We start from the raw sequence: 13,320 nt of genomic DNA, 5'->3' as shown, positions 1-13,320 counted from the left end.
TCAAGACATTTAATCAAAACGTGTCACTAAACCATAAATGTGCTAGGGTTAAAATGGTTTTGGTCTCAAAAGATACATTTCATATATTTAAACAGATTTACATATGGGATCCCAAAAAGGAACAGTGTTTAAAAGTTGGTTTACAAAATTTCCAAATTACAGGCTACCATCAACCACTCTAAGGCAAAACAGACATTTATAGCTTTTCTGTTCCTGTTATCCTCCCAACCGTGGCGGCTGAGCAGCTGGTCATGTACATTCTGCTCACAGAGCTCTCCAAGTCAGGGCTGATCAAGTTTGCCCTTGCCTTTACCTGCACCACGTAGCACCTGTGAGCCAAGACCCAGCAAGAAAACATAATACACATCTCAACAATCATAACAAGAGTATAATTCTTTAAGCATGATCAAACACTTAACATTCCACATTAACCACATAGCATGTAATCGGAATCAAAGATGCTACCAATCATTAATAATAGTCGAATCACATAATAACTAGGGCCGACAACTTAGGCCGCATCCTCTGTTTACCCCACCAACTCCAGCCCGCTTAAACCGAGCTCTGTGCATAATAAGCTGTCCTATGCTACCAGTGGCCGAGCCGCGCCCTGTGCGCAAGTGTAACCTTTGGCACTCTTAGGCTATTGGTTTACTATTTACATGGCATAATACCATCCTTTTCAAAGCATACATATTAGGGAACCCTTAGTCCCATTACAAATACACAACCGGGTGCAGTTTTCTTACCTTTGACTTCCACGTGTACTAGTTACAAGCGATGCTCCTTGAGCGCGATCCGATCCCCGAGCCCTAGCTTAGCACCTAGTCACAACCAAGATAAAGGATACCATCAACAATCTTAAATGAGCTTCTAGACAAAGTTCTAGTCTCCGGAACATTGAACTTCACCAATCATGGTAAAAGATTCAATCCCGAGCACCCTAGGTTAAATTCCCAAGCCTAGAATCTCAAAATCCCAAAATCTCTTAAGGGTCGCGGCATTAGCCACCTATGCCACGGCATGGCCCCAACCAGAGGCCTCCTAGTGCCCAAAAATAGGTAAGGGTCGCGACCCTACTCAGACCATGCCGCGGCCCGCCCTCCTTCCTCAGCACCCATCAGCTTCGAAGGGCCGCGGCCCGACCCCTTCGAACCCAAAAAAACCTCCAATTTTTACTCTCAAACCTCATGCAAACTCACTCAAAACTACCCCAAATCCAAAACTCAATTATCCAAAAACTTCCCACAAGATTCCAGCAACATAACCCAGCTGAAACCTAGACTAGAAACCCATCAAAAACCTATTTCAATCACTGAAACTTTCTAACTCAAGAACACAAAATCCAGCCATGGAAACACTATAACTCAGCCATTAAACCTTAAATTCAAGCTTACCTCAACTGCAGAACCAATCCTCCAAGAGCTTTCTGGACTAACTTCCAAGGTTCTAACTTCAATTTAATCTTCAAATCCAAACCCAAAAACCACTTAGAACACACTCAAAATCACATAATTTTCAACAACAGAAAGTGGGAATCAATCCTTACCTTAGTCCTGGTTGAATTCCTTTGCTAAAATTGAGCTAATCCCTTAAGACCCAATCTTAAATCACAGAGCTTTCAGCTGAGTTCCTTTAGACTCCAAGAGTTTCCTTTGAGAAAGAAAGGGAGAAAGAGGAAAGAGTCGGTTTATTATGTTCTACTGTTTTCTACAGCTCCTTAAGTCTATCCTTAGGCAATTAAGCTAATCCCAAAGCTCGGGGTACCGGAAACGTCCCCGAGGGCAAAATAGTAAAATTCCCCAATATTCCCACCTAGACTTCCTAACCTCAAGTATATCTCTAATTATTTATTTTCATAACCCGGTAATCTAAATAACCACATGATACCTAAGATACCCCTTGACTTGTCCAAAGTCAAGCATTAGGCCCCGCTGTGACTTTCCCCCTATCTAGCTCCCTATGATCGCCTCAAGTCGCCCACTGCAGATTTACCCACATAATAATGTGGTTCTCACAAACATAACATTTAACCACATCTATAATCATATAATCATACAAGCATGTTTATCATGTAATCATGGATTGAATCAATAAATTCACACATAAACCAATTATGCCCTCCTGGCACACTAATCAAGGCCCTTAAGCCATATTAGTGATTTTGGGTCGTTACAGATGGTCTCCTTTGAGCCTAAAGGTGAGGATCCTTTTGTGTTTGTGGGTACTATGCATGGACCTCGCATACCTATGATTTTTGTTCTGAGAGCTAGGGATCTATTGCAAGGAGGTTGCCTTGGATTCTTAGCTAGTGTGGTTGATACCACTCAGGTTGTGCCAGTGAGACTAGAAGATACCAGACTTGTTTGTGAATTCCTGGATGTGTTTCTAGAAGATTTGTCAGGGTTGCCATCGCACAAAGAGATTGAGTTCGTGATAGAACTGGCACAAGGGACGAAGCCAGTGTCTAGAGCACCTTACAGAATGGCCTCAACTGAGTTGAAAGAGTTGAAAGTACAGTTGCAAGAACTGTTGGATTTGGGTTTTATCAGACCTAGTTTCCCACCATGGGGTGCGCCAGTTCTATTTGTAAAGAAGAATGATGGTTCTCTGAGGATGTGTATTGATTACAGAGAACTGAATAAGCTAACAATCAAGAATAAGTATCCTTTTCCAAGGATAAATGATATGTTTGATCAGTTGCAAGGTAAAAAGGTATTCTCAAAGATCGACCTTCGTTCTGGTTATCATCAGTTGAGGGTCAAGGAGAGAGACATATCGAAGACTGCTTTTCGTACCAGGTATGGGCATTATGAGTTCCTAGTTATGTCTTTTGGATTGACTAATGCCCCTGCTGCTTTTATGGATCTGATGAACAGAGTGTTCAAGGATTATCTGGACTAGTTTGTGATCGTCTTCATTGATGATATTCTGGTATATTCTCAGTTTGATTCAGAGCATGAGCAACATCTGAGGTTAGTTCTACAAAGATTGAGGGAGCACAGATTGTTTGCAAAGTTTAAGAAATTTGAGTTCTGGTTATCTCAAGTATCCTTTCTTGGGCACATTGTCAGTAAGAAGGGGATTAAGGTAGATCCAGCAAAGATTGAAGCGGTCAAAGATTGGCCAAGGCCAAATAATGCTTCTGAGGATAAAAGTTTCCTTGGATTGGCAGATTATTATAGGCGTTTTGTGGAAGGGTTCTCAAAGATTGCTACTGTAACGCCCTACTAATTAGGGTCAATTACCAAGTGTGTTTAAAACCAGTGCTGGACTTGCTAAACAAGTCATTTGGACTAAACATGTGATTAAGCCACTAAAGGTTTAGGTATTAAAACTTTTGGTCAACTTATAAACATTTCCATTAAGTTAAAAACATGTTCTTTACCTGGGATCCCAAAAACATTAGTTTAAAAGTCAATTACAATACTCAAGTTACACAATAAGCCGACCTAGGTGGCAAAAGCTGGGTTTAACCCTAGTTCCTCTGAGCATCTCGGCCGCGGTGGTCGAGCGGACTGCATATGTACATACCACTGCTAATGCCCTCTGTTATCCCCAAAATTTGAAAACGATGACGTGGCAATCAGAAGTGACAAGTGGCAATACATGGTCCGTAGACGACACATTAATAGTCAATAAATGTATTGGCTCTTCGAAGTTGTGATAAAGTGATCTGACTGACCTGGTAGAGTTTCTGTCTAAGGATTTTTGACTAGCCAGTCAAGTGTCATGACCGACCAGGCATGACCTTTTCCGACCAGTCATATGATTGTCTGCCCAGGCATGACCTTGTCCGACCAGTCATGACCATGTCCGACCAGCCAAGTGCATGTCTGCCCAGCCAAGTGCATGTCTGCCCAGTGAAGGTTTGGCTGACTAGCTTGATTGTGATATGGATCGACTAGACAGAGCAGGGCTACGTAAAAAATCCCATAAACGGATTCAACAAGAATCAGTCTTGGCTTGTGCGGGAATCTCTCAGATGTCCCAGAATAATAACCATATTGTTGTAATATTAGATTTATTTATATTTTATTAATTAAAGTCTGTTGAAAGAACAAATGACCCGATAAAAGGGAGATATTTATGTACGATCCATGAGCATATAAATAAATGGCTCATGGCATCATTTGGGGGATCTGATCTTTTTGGGGGCTGAGAAAACTCTCTCGTTTTGAGATTTTGGGGACTGTTACTTGGAGCATTCTTGGGGCATTTTCTGAGAGGTTAGAGAGATAAATTTTGTATTCTCTAGAGAGAAACTCTATATTTTTCTACTTGTAATCTGCACTGAAGAAACTCAATTGACTCAGGTTCATCTGATCTTGAGTGCAGATATATAATCACAACTCTAAGTGGATTAGGCTATTACCAACACATTGGGACTGAACCACTATAAAAATCATCTGTGTCGTTTATTTCTCTTGAAGTATTTTGTCATTTGGACGTCTACACGTCGTTGGCCAAAAACGCGGTCAACATTTTGGTGCTTTCATTGAGAGCCTGAAGAGAAGAAGCACATGACTATCATATCGAAATGGCGCCCAAGAATACCAATGTGGCATCCAAAAAGTCAGGCACATCAAAGGAGCCTGCTAGATCAGAAGAGCCTGGACCGCAAAACCTAGAGACTGCCCAGGACGTACCGAAAAGCCTCCACTGCACCCCGACCAGCACCGTAGTAGGAGAGAGCAAGTCCCGCATAGTAAGTGTAATGCCCCGAATTCTCCGATGTGTTTAACGGCGTGAATAGTAGGCCGGGAGGGCCATACTTGCTTAATTATGTTATTAATTGATAAAATGCATGTATATGTTGATTATATTATAATATGATGTGAAATGCATGCATGTGAGTCCATATTTCTAATTACAGGGGTGTGATGATAATTTGGCCCGTTGAAAGTAATTTGTGTATTTGGGTGCATGATGTGATTTGTGAATGAGATTCCATTATTATGGAGATATATTCGAGCTATTCGACATGAGACGGTTATTTTTAGTGGATTAGCAGTTTTGTCATAACGGGATCAATTCTGGGGTAATAGAAATGTTCATTTGATGATAAATTGGGAATATTTGAGATCAGGGTGAAATTCTGGAGGTTTTGACTATAATGTCCCCGAGGGTGTTTTCGGGACCCCGAGCATTAGGTTTTATTTAAGGTTACTTAAGTTTGAAGTAGCTTATCAGTTAGAACATACGATAGAAAACCTCTCGTTACCCTTCGTTAGTTCATTTTCGCCACCTGGAGCATATTTGACGAAATCTTGAGTTCTAGGAGTCGGAATCAAGTGAGGATCAAGGCATAGCGATCCTAGGAAAGATTAGAAGCTTCTTAACCGAAGGATTCGACAGAAAACAACCCAATTGAAGGTAATCGAAGTTTAAGTTTTGAGTTTTTCCGAGTTTTTAAGCTTTGAATTGATTTTGTGAATTGTTGAGTTTTCGATTCGTTTGAACCTTGGGTTTTGAGGGTTTTGATGCATGGGGAAGCTTGGGAAATTTGTTTTGATGATTGGGGCGCCGTGGCCCTGCCTTGAAGAAGCAGGTGGAGAACTTGTGCTCCCTGGGCGCCACGGCCCTTGATGGAGGGCGCCGCGGCCGTTGCCTCAGAGAACCTTGGGGGTCGCGGCCCAAGGTGCTAGGGCCGCAGCCCTTGCCCTGTTTTCGTCCCGTTTGCTTGTTTTGACCCCGGAAACCTAGTTTTAGGCCTCGGGAGTGTCCTTACTACCTGGATTAGTTGGATTGATCTCTTGGAGGCTAGATAATGGTTTGAGAACCCTTGATTATCATGATTATTGATGGTATCCTATATGTGTTATGATTAGGTAACCGCTAAAGGACTAAAAGCTAAACCGTTCTCAAGGGTCGTTCTTTTGTTCACTCTAGCTCGAATCAAAGGTAAGAAAACTGCACCCCAAGTGTGACATGCATGGATATTCATGAGGCATGTTGGTTGTGTAAATATGGACATGGATTGAATATAGACTGCTTAGCATATGTTGCTCACTTGTGCATGGTACTGACTCATTAGTCAAGATTTGGCAAAGGTGCTGGTATCAACTGTGAAGCTGTGACTTATTAGTCAGGTTCGGCAGTGGTACTAGGCACTGGTCACATTGTGCTGACTCATTAGTCAGGACGGCCTTAGCGTGTTAACGCAAGCTAACAAAGATTAGATCTAATCGACTATCAGCATTGGATGACTCAAAGAGCATTAATGCCAGGCCGACCCCGAGGGTCGATGAATGAAATAAGCGCTTGGAGGCTAGTGGCTTACCTAGCAGCCACTCTCCCACTTGAAACAGTGACATACTTGTCAGTCACTAAGTATGGTTTGCCAGAACCTGTTGAAGGCTAGTGGCTTACCTAGCAGCCACTCTTCCATTTGATTTAGTGACTTGCTTGCCAGTCACTCTGTATGGTTTATCAGGACCCCATGTGATGTTCACTCATTTGTTTGAAAGCTTTATGCTCAGTGTGATTATAATGATAATCATTTGATAACGTTCATGCAAAGTGTTATGTTTTCTTGCTGGGCTTCGGCTCATGGGTGCTATGTGGTGCAGGTAAAGGGAAAGAAAAGCTCACCTAGCCTTGACTGGAGAGCTGATGTGGTGATGTGTACATATGCGGCCGCTTGATCACCACGACCAAGGAGTTCTCAGAGGAACTAGGGGGTTTACCCTATTTTTTCCGCTTAGGTCGGCGGGATTGTAAATCTAAAACTGTAATGACCACTTTGTACTGAGAACAACTTGTAACTGTTTTGATTAGCTCTGCAGAGCAGTTTGTAATGAAAATCTCCATTTCGTTTTATTAGTTGTATACCTTAACCTGTTAATTACACTTAGAGCACATTTTTGACCAAAGGACTCGGGTAGCGAGTCAAATTTCTGGTCCACCGTTCACCGTAATTGTTCTGGGGTAACCAGGGCGTTACAGTAAGCCCTCTGGAAAATCGAAAAGTACGGTGTTTGATCGGGCAGGAGAGTATGCTTCCCGGAAGGATCTGAGGGACGATATCAGCAACAAGAGAAGGATCGTCCCGGTCGAAGGGCAAAATCTGAATCGCCATGCTTGTCAAGTAGAAATACTTGACGACAGTGCACCAGATGGTAATGCCCGACCAGGCTGTCAAGATCTTGGAACTTCATCAGTTGCACCAGCCATCCAAGCCCAGCTTGATGTGCTAACAGCTGCAGTGCAAGGTTTGTCAAAGCGACCTTCCAGGATAGATGCGATAGACCACCGGAGTGGCAGCCCATTTTGTGCCCAGATTAGAGCAGCCCAGCCACCGGAAAAATATAAAGCACCGGTTCTACCAGTATATACAGAAAAGGCAGATCCCATCAGACATGTTGGGAAGTTCGAGGACCAGATGGAATTGCTCAGAGTGAGTGATGATTATCGGTGTAGAGTTTTCCCGACTACTTTGTCGGATACTGCCTAGGAATGGTATTGGAAGTTTTGTTAGAGAATATATTTTGTAATTGCTCAATGGAAAAGTGGAAAAACCAACATACAACTCTATGCAAAAATTACAATAGACAAGGTAATTGATTAAATAAATATTACAACTCAATTACTCAAAATACAAGTAACTAGAAAGATGTAGAAGAAGAAGATTACAAACTCAATACTATAATAATACAAGTAAATAAGAAGAACAAGAAGAACAAAAGAATGAAAACATAAACAAACTCTCACACAACCAAAGTGTAGAGTAGTAGGGATCACCAACTTGAACAAGGTTCAAGACCTTTGTCCAAAAGCTTATTTCCCCTATTCTCTAAGCACTAAGGGATCTCTCTAGGAAATAGCTCTCTGGAATTATCAAGTCTTTTGGTGAATTTTTCAGCCAAGTGCTTTGTGGATGAAAAATGGCGTGTCATACAAGTGAGCATTAGGCTCATATTTATAGAGTTTGAGATACCCTTTGGATTTTAAATTCCACCAACCCCCATGGCTGTTACCAATGTTTAATTGGATTAATATGGAATTAAAATTGAGATTTGGGAGTTATTTGAGTTTTTAGAACCGTTCAACACATTTGGAAAAACTAAAAATTTTGGCCTGAAATGCACCTGTGGCCGCGGCCAGGGACATTAGTGGCCGCGGCCACTGCTCTCTGTCCCCCAGGCCGCGGCCACCATCATTCAGTGGCCGTGGCCATAGCCCATTTTCAGCACTTGAAAATGTGATGTTTTTCCAAACAGTTCCAAACCCTCCCAAATGATTTTGTAACTCCCAAAACACATTATTGGGGTTAAAATCATATCTCCAACAGCCATATTTCATAATGGCTTTATGAAATCCATTCTCAAATGTGTAACATATAATATACACATTATTGGGTAATATTTAGGAGTTACAAATTTGTAACTGATTTTGTAACTCCAAAATATGTCACATTTGGGCACACATATGTGTCCAATTTTGTGACTCTCAATAATATGTTACAAGGTGTGACAAATCACATTTGTGTGACAAATCACATTTTGTCATATTATTTAATCTAATATTATATTATATGAAATAATATAACAAGTTTAAGCCGAACTCCATTACTTCTTGGGAAGCATTCAGGTTGGAGTTTTGTAGACAATTCAACACAGCCCGGACTCCACCAGTTTATGCCAACCACTTGGCAGATATCAAACAAGGAAAAGATGAGTCTCTAAAGAATTATATACAGAGATTCATGAGAGAAGCCAATAGAGCAACTACTGTAGGAGACGAGGGGAAGATGGTTGCCATATCCGCTAGGATAACTTATCGGAGCCCTTTGTGGGATAGTATACATAGAAATCCAATTTCAACACTTCAACAATTTCTTGACCGAGCAGACAAGTATATGAAATTGGATGATGCAATCGAGAAAGAGGAGAATGGCATAAACAATCCGGGCGGATCAACTGACTCTCTTAGTAATGGTGGAAAGAAACGTGGAAATAACGGGTCTGACCACCCTGAGGAAAAGAAAGCAAAGTTGAGTTCAAGCGAAAAGCCAACCAAGTATGAGCCTCAATTCACTAATTACACCACTCTCTCGGCCAGCCGAGCAGAAATATATCTTGCTAGTCATGAAGAGGTTCCCTACAAGAAACCTCCACCCATCAGGAAAGAGATGAGGAAGAGAGACATGAATAAGTTTTGTCGTTTCCATGGAGATTATGGTCACGACACAAATGAATGCAATCACCTCAAGGACAAGACAGAATTTCTTCTCCGGTTGGGCAAGTTGAGAAAGTACCGGGCAGAGACACCCCAAGGAGAAGGAGGCAGCAGCAATCCTGGGTTCAAACGACAAAGATCTCCACCCTTGTAACCCAGACCTGAGGACTTTACCTTAGACACTATATGTGGAGGTCCACACTTAGCTGAGGATAGCAACGAAGCAAGGGAGAGGTATGCTAAGCGGGAGTGCTAGGATCAGAAACCACTGGAGTGGCGAGCATCGGAGGATATATTATTTCTAAATACCGCTTTCAGAGTGGTAGCTTGATTTCGAGTTGTTTGACTTGTTATTTAAGTTTGGTTTATGAGCTGGTTATTTGCTAACCAGTTATTTTATTTTTGAACAATTTTGGTTGTTTAAGACTCGTTATTAGACATGTTTTGTCCTTTTTAATTTAAGAGTAATAAAAGAGACTACGCGTAGCGTGGTCGATTCTTGCTACAAATATGCATGTATGTTAGTTATCCGAGCAGTGTTCAACTGGTCGGTAAAATCAGACAGTGTTCAACTGGTCGATACGTTCAAGCAGTGTTCAACTGCTCGAATATTTTCCATATATTCTATGTGTTTCACGAGTAATTAACTGCTCGAACAGATTCGGTCAAGTAGCAAGTGACTAAGGATCTTTCAACCCTCGATCACCTAGGTGGCACATGGGGTATACTGGTATATAATTTAACACAGGCAATAAGAGCACGAGTTAATATATAAGTTTTTAGGCTGACTTGTAAATTTTTGAAGTCCAAGAAGGCCATTAAGCTAACTTGTTTGACAAAGCTTAAGTAACTTGGAATTTTTTAAAATTTCAAGTTAGGAGCAGATATTCGTGTGACAATAAACATTATGCTCATAAAATATTAGAGCAATAAGAGTGTGAGAAAGTATACTTAGTACGGACTTATGAAATGTCTAAAATTTCTAAGTTAGAAAACTAAGTACTCATGCGAAAATATAAGGCATACATCAGAGTGACTTTACTATTCACAAAAAACTTATAACTTTTTAAGTCTAAAAAGACTTAGAATGTTTTAAGTTAGAAAAGAAAAGTAAAGTATAAATACCAACAGCTCGACTGTACGAGAAAAATATCAAAGCTGCTAAGTAACAATTGTCTTCACAAGAATAAAGAATAAACTACTAGCTAGGTACAAGGTTTAGCTGATCAGGTGCAAAGCTTTCCTGGTCGGGAGAGCCGATACAACTTCCCTGGTCAGCTAAGCATGTATCACTGATCGAGTAGGAAACTCTGTTGTTTAGCATAAATAACATCGATGAGTCCCTGGAGTGAATCAAACAAACACAAGTAAATGAATGCAAAGTAAAAATACTTACCACACAGTGAAAAAATTTCTTTGAGAAGAGAAGTCAATTTTTCCCCAAGATTGATTGAGAGAAATCAATCTCTCAAAATACTTTTGGGAGATAAGAACAAGGTGCTTTGATGGTTTTTGGTAGGGAAAGTTTTAGGCATAGGCTTAACTGGCTATGCCATATGCCCAAGCGGATGTCGAGTGTGCTGAAGCAGGCCCCCGCGCGTGACCGAGGGCTGGATCCGAGCGATGTTCGAGCAGCTGGGTTGCATCCGCGCGCGCGTCTGAAGGCTGCGTCCGAGCAGCTGGAGGCTGCATCCGAACGGCTGGCTAGGCATCCGAGGGGGAGAGGCATCCGAAGGCTGCGTCCGAGCAGATTGGGCTGCGTCCGATCGAGTGGGGCTGTGTCCGAGCAGCCAGACCCGTGTCCGAGCGGACAGTGGCATTCGTCCGAGCGATTGGTAATGGCGCGCGTCCGAGGAGTCACATCAAGCAAGCTTCTGAGGGGCAGTCACATGTTGGCCCGATCGGATGGGTGGCCAGCTAGACGCGCAGCAAGGATGCATGCGTATGTCCGAGCAGAGGCATGTGTCCAAGCAGCAGTCCGAGTGTCCGAGCGGATGGCGTGCTCCGAGCGGATGCGTGATGTCCGAGTGATGGAGCCCTGATGTCCGAATGATGATGCCATTACATCCGAGCAGACAGTGGCATATTCGAGCGGCTTGGGAAAATATATTTATGGTGCCCTTGGTGATTTTCAAAAAATAATGACCAATTGGCTATAAGGTCCGAAAGGACAATAAATCTCAAGGGCATGGGGCACAAACATATTTTCTTACTCATGGAATACTACCACAAGATCAAAAAATAGAATTTGAAGAAATCAAAAGACAAGTTCAATCCTAGGTTTACGTGAAAGTTATAGACCGAATGGAAGCTTTTGGATGACCTCAAAAGCATTGTGCTAGAAGAAAAGTTTATCATACGAGAAAATCGTATAATAAACTTGGGGGGCAAATGTTATCCCCAAAATTTGAAAACGATGACGTGGCAATCAGAAGTGACAAGTGGTAATACATGGTCCGTAGACGATACATTAATAGTCAATAAATGTATTGGCTCTTCAGAGTTGTGATAAAGTGATCTGACTGACCTGGTAGAGTTTCTGTCTAAGGATTTTTGACTGGCCAGTCAAGTGTCATGACTGACCAGGCATAACCTTGTCCGACCAGTCATATGATTGTCTGCCCAGGCATGACCTTGTCTGACCAGTCATGACCATGTCCAACCAGTCATGACCATGTCCAACCAGTCATGACCATGTCCGACCAGTTAAGTGCATGTCTGCCCAGTCAAGTGCATGTCTGCCCAGTGAAGGTTTGGCTAACCAGCTTGATTGTGATATGGATCGACTAGACAGAGCAGGGCTATGTAAAAAATCCCATAAACAGCTTCAACAAGAATCGGTCTTGGCTTGCGCGAGAATCTCTCAGATGTCCCAGAATAATAGCCATATTGTTGTAATATTAGATTTATATATATTTTATTAATTAAAGTCTGTTGAAAGAAAAAATGACCCGGTAAAAGGGAGATATTTATGTATGATCCATGAGCCTATAAATAAATGGCTCATGGCATCATTTGGGGGTTCTGATCTTTTTGGGGGCTGAGAAAACTCTCTCGTTTTGAGATTTTGGGGAATGTTACTTGGGGCATTCTTGGGGCATTTTCTGAGAGGTTAGAGAGATAAAGTTTGTATTCTCTAAAGAGAAACTCTATATTTTTCTACTTGTATTCTTGTAATCTGCACTAAAGAAACTCAGTTGACTCAGGTTCATCTGATCTTGAGTGCAGATCTATAATCACAACTCTAAGTGGATTAGGCTATTACCAACACATTGGGGCTGAGCCACTATAAAAATCATCTGTGTCGTTTATTTCTCTTGAAGGTTTTTGTCGTTTGGACGTCTACACGTCGTTGGCCAAAAACGCGGTCAACACCCTCCGACTCATGGCTGGTTGAGCTTCTCTTTACCTTTACCTGCACCACAAAGCACCTGTGAGCCAGAAAACTCAGCAAGAAAACATATTCAACAACTTATAGAATAAAATGATTATCAAATAGTAATAACTGTAACTGATGCATTCATTAAACCAAACTGGAGACCATAGAGTCACACAAGTGCATGTTGCACTTACTTTCAAGTTTTGGCATCCGAGCCAGTCGAGCGCATGCCGCACTCCCAGGGTGGCTCAGCCATGGTGGCCTGCACTCCACATGCATTACGCCAATCTTAGCTTATAAACTAAGTTCCTTAAGCCCTTGACTTATAAGTCAAGCCACCACGTACTTCCAACTTATAAGTTGAAGCCTTGAGATTCTCAACTTATAAGGCGAGTCTCCCAAAGTCCATCATATTCTCAACTAATAAATTGATCCTCACTTAACACCCTAATAATACTCTAGTTTATAAACTAAGCTTCACAGTCATAACAAACAGTCACATGTTTCATATAGAATACTTATCAACAATCACAATGCATTATAATACATTCGCGTAGCAGACATAAGCATAATCATAATTACGCACATTACAATGTATCTAATCTGATATTCACAAACATAATTATAATCATGTTCATCACCTTGACTAAGCTCTAATCATGCATTCACATAACAGGTGCAGTTTTCTTACCTTTGGTCCGTATGCAGGTTATTAGCGACGACCCTCTGAGTACGATCCCTGATTCAAGCCCTTAGTGAAA

This window comes from Humulus lupulus, chromosome 3, assembly GCF_963169125.1.
Source record: "Humulus lupulus chromosome 3, drHumLupu1.1, whole genome shotgun sequence".
NCBI lineage: Eukaryota > Viridiplantae > Streptophyta > Magnoliopsida > Rosales > Cannabaceae > Humulus > Humulus lupulus.
This window is presented reverse-complemented; position numbering follows the sequence as displayed.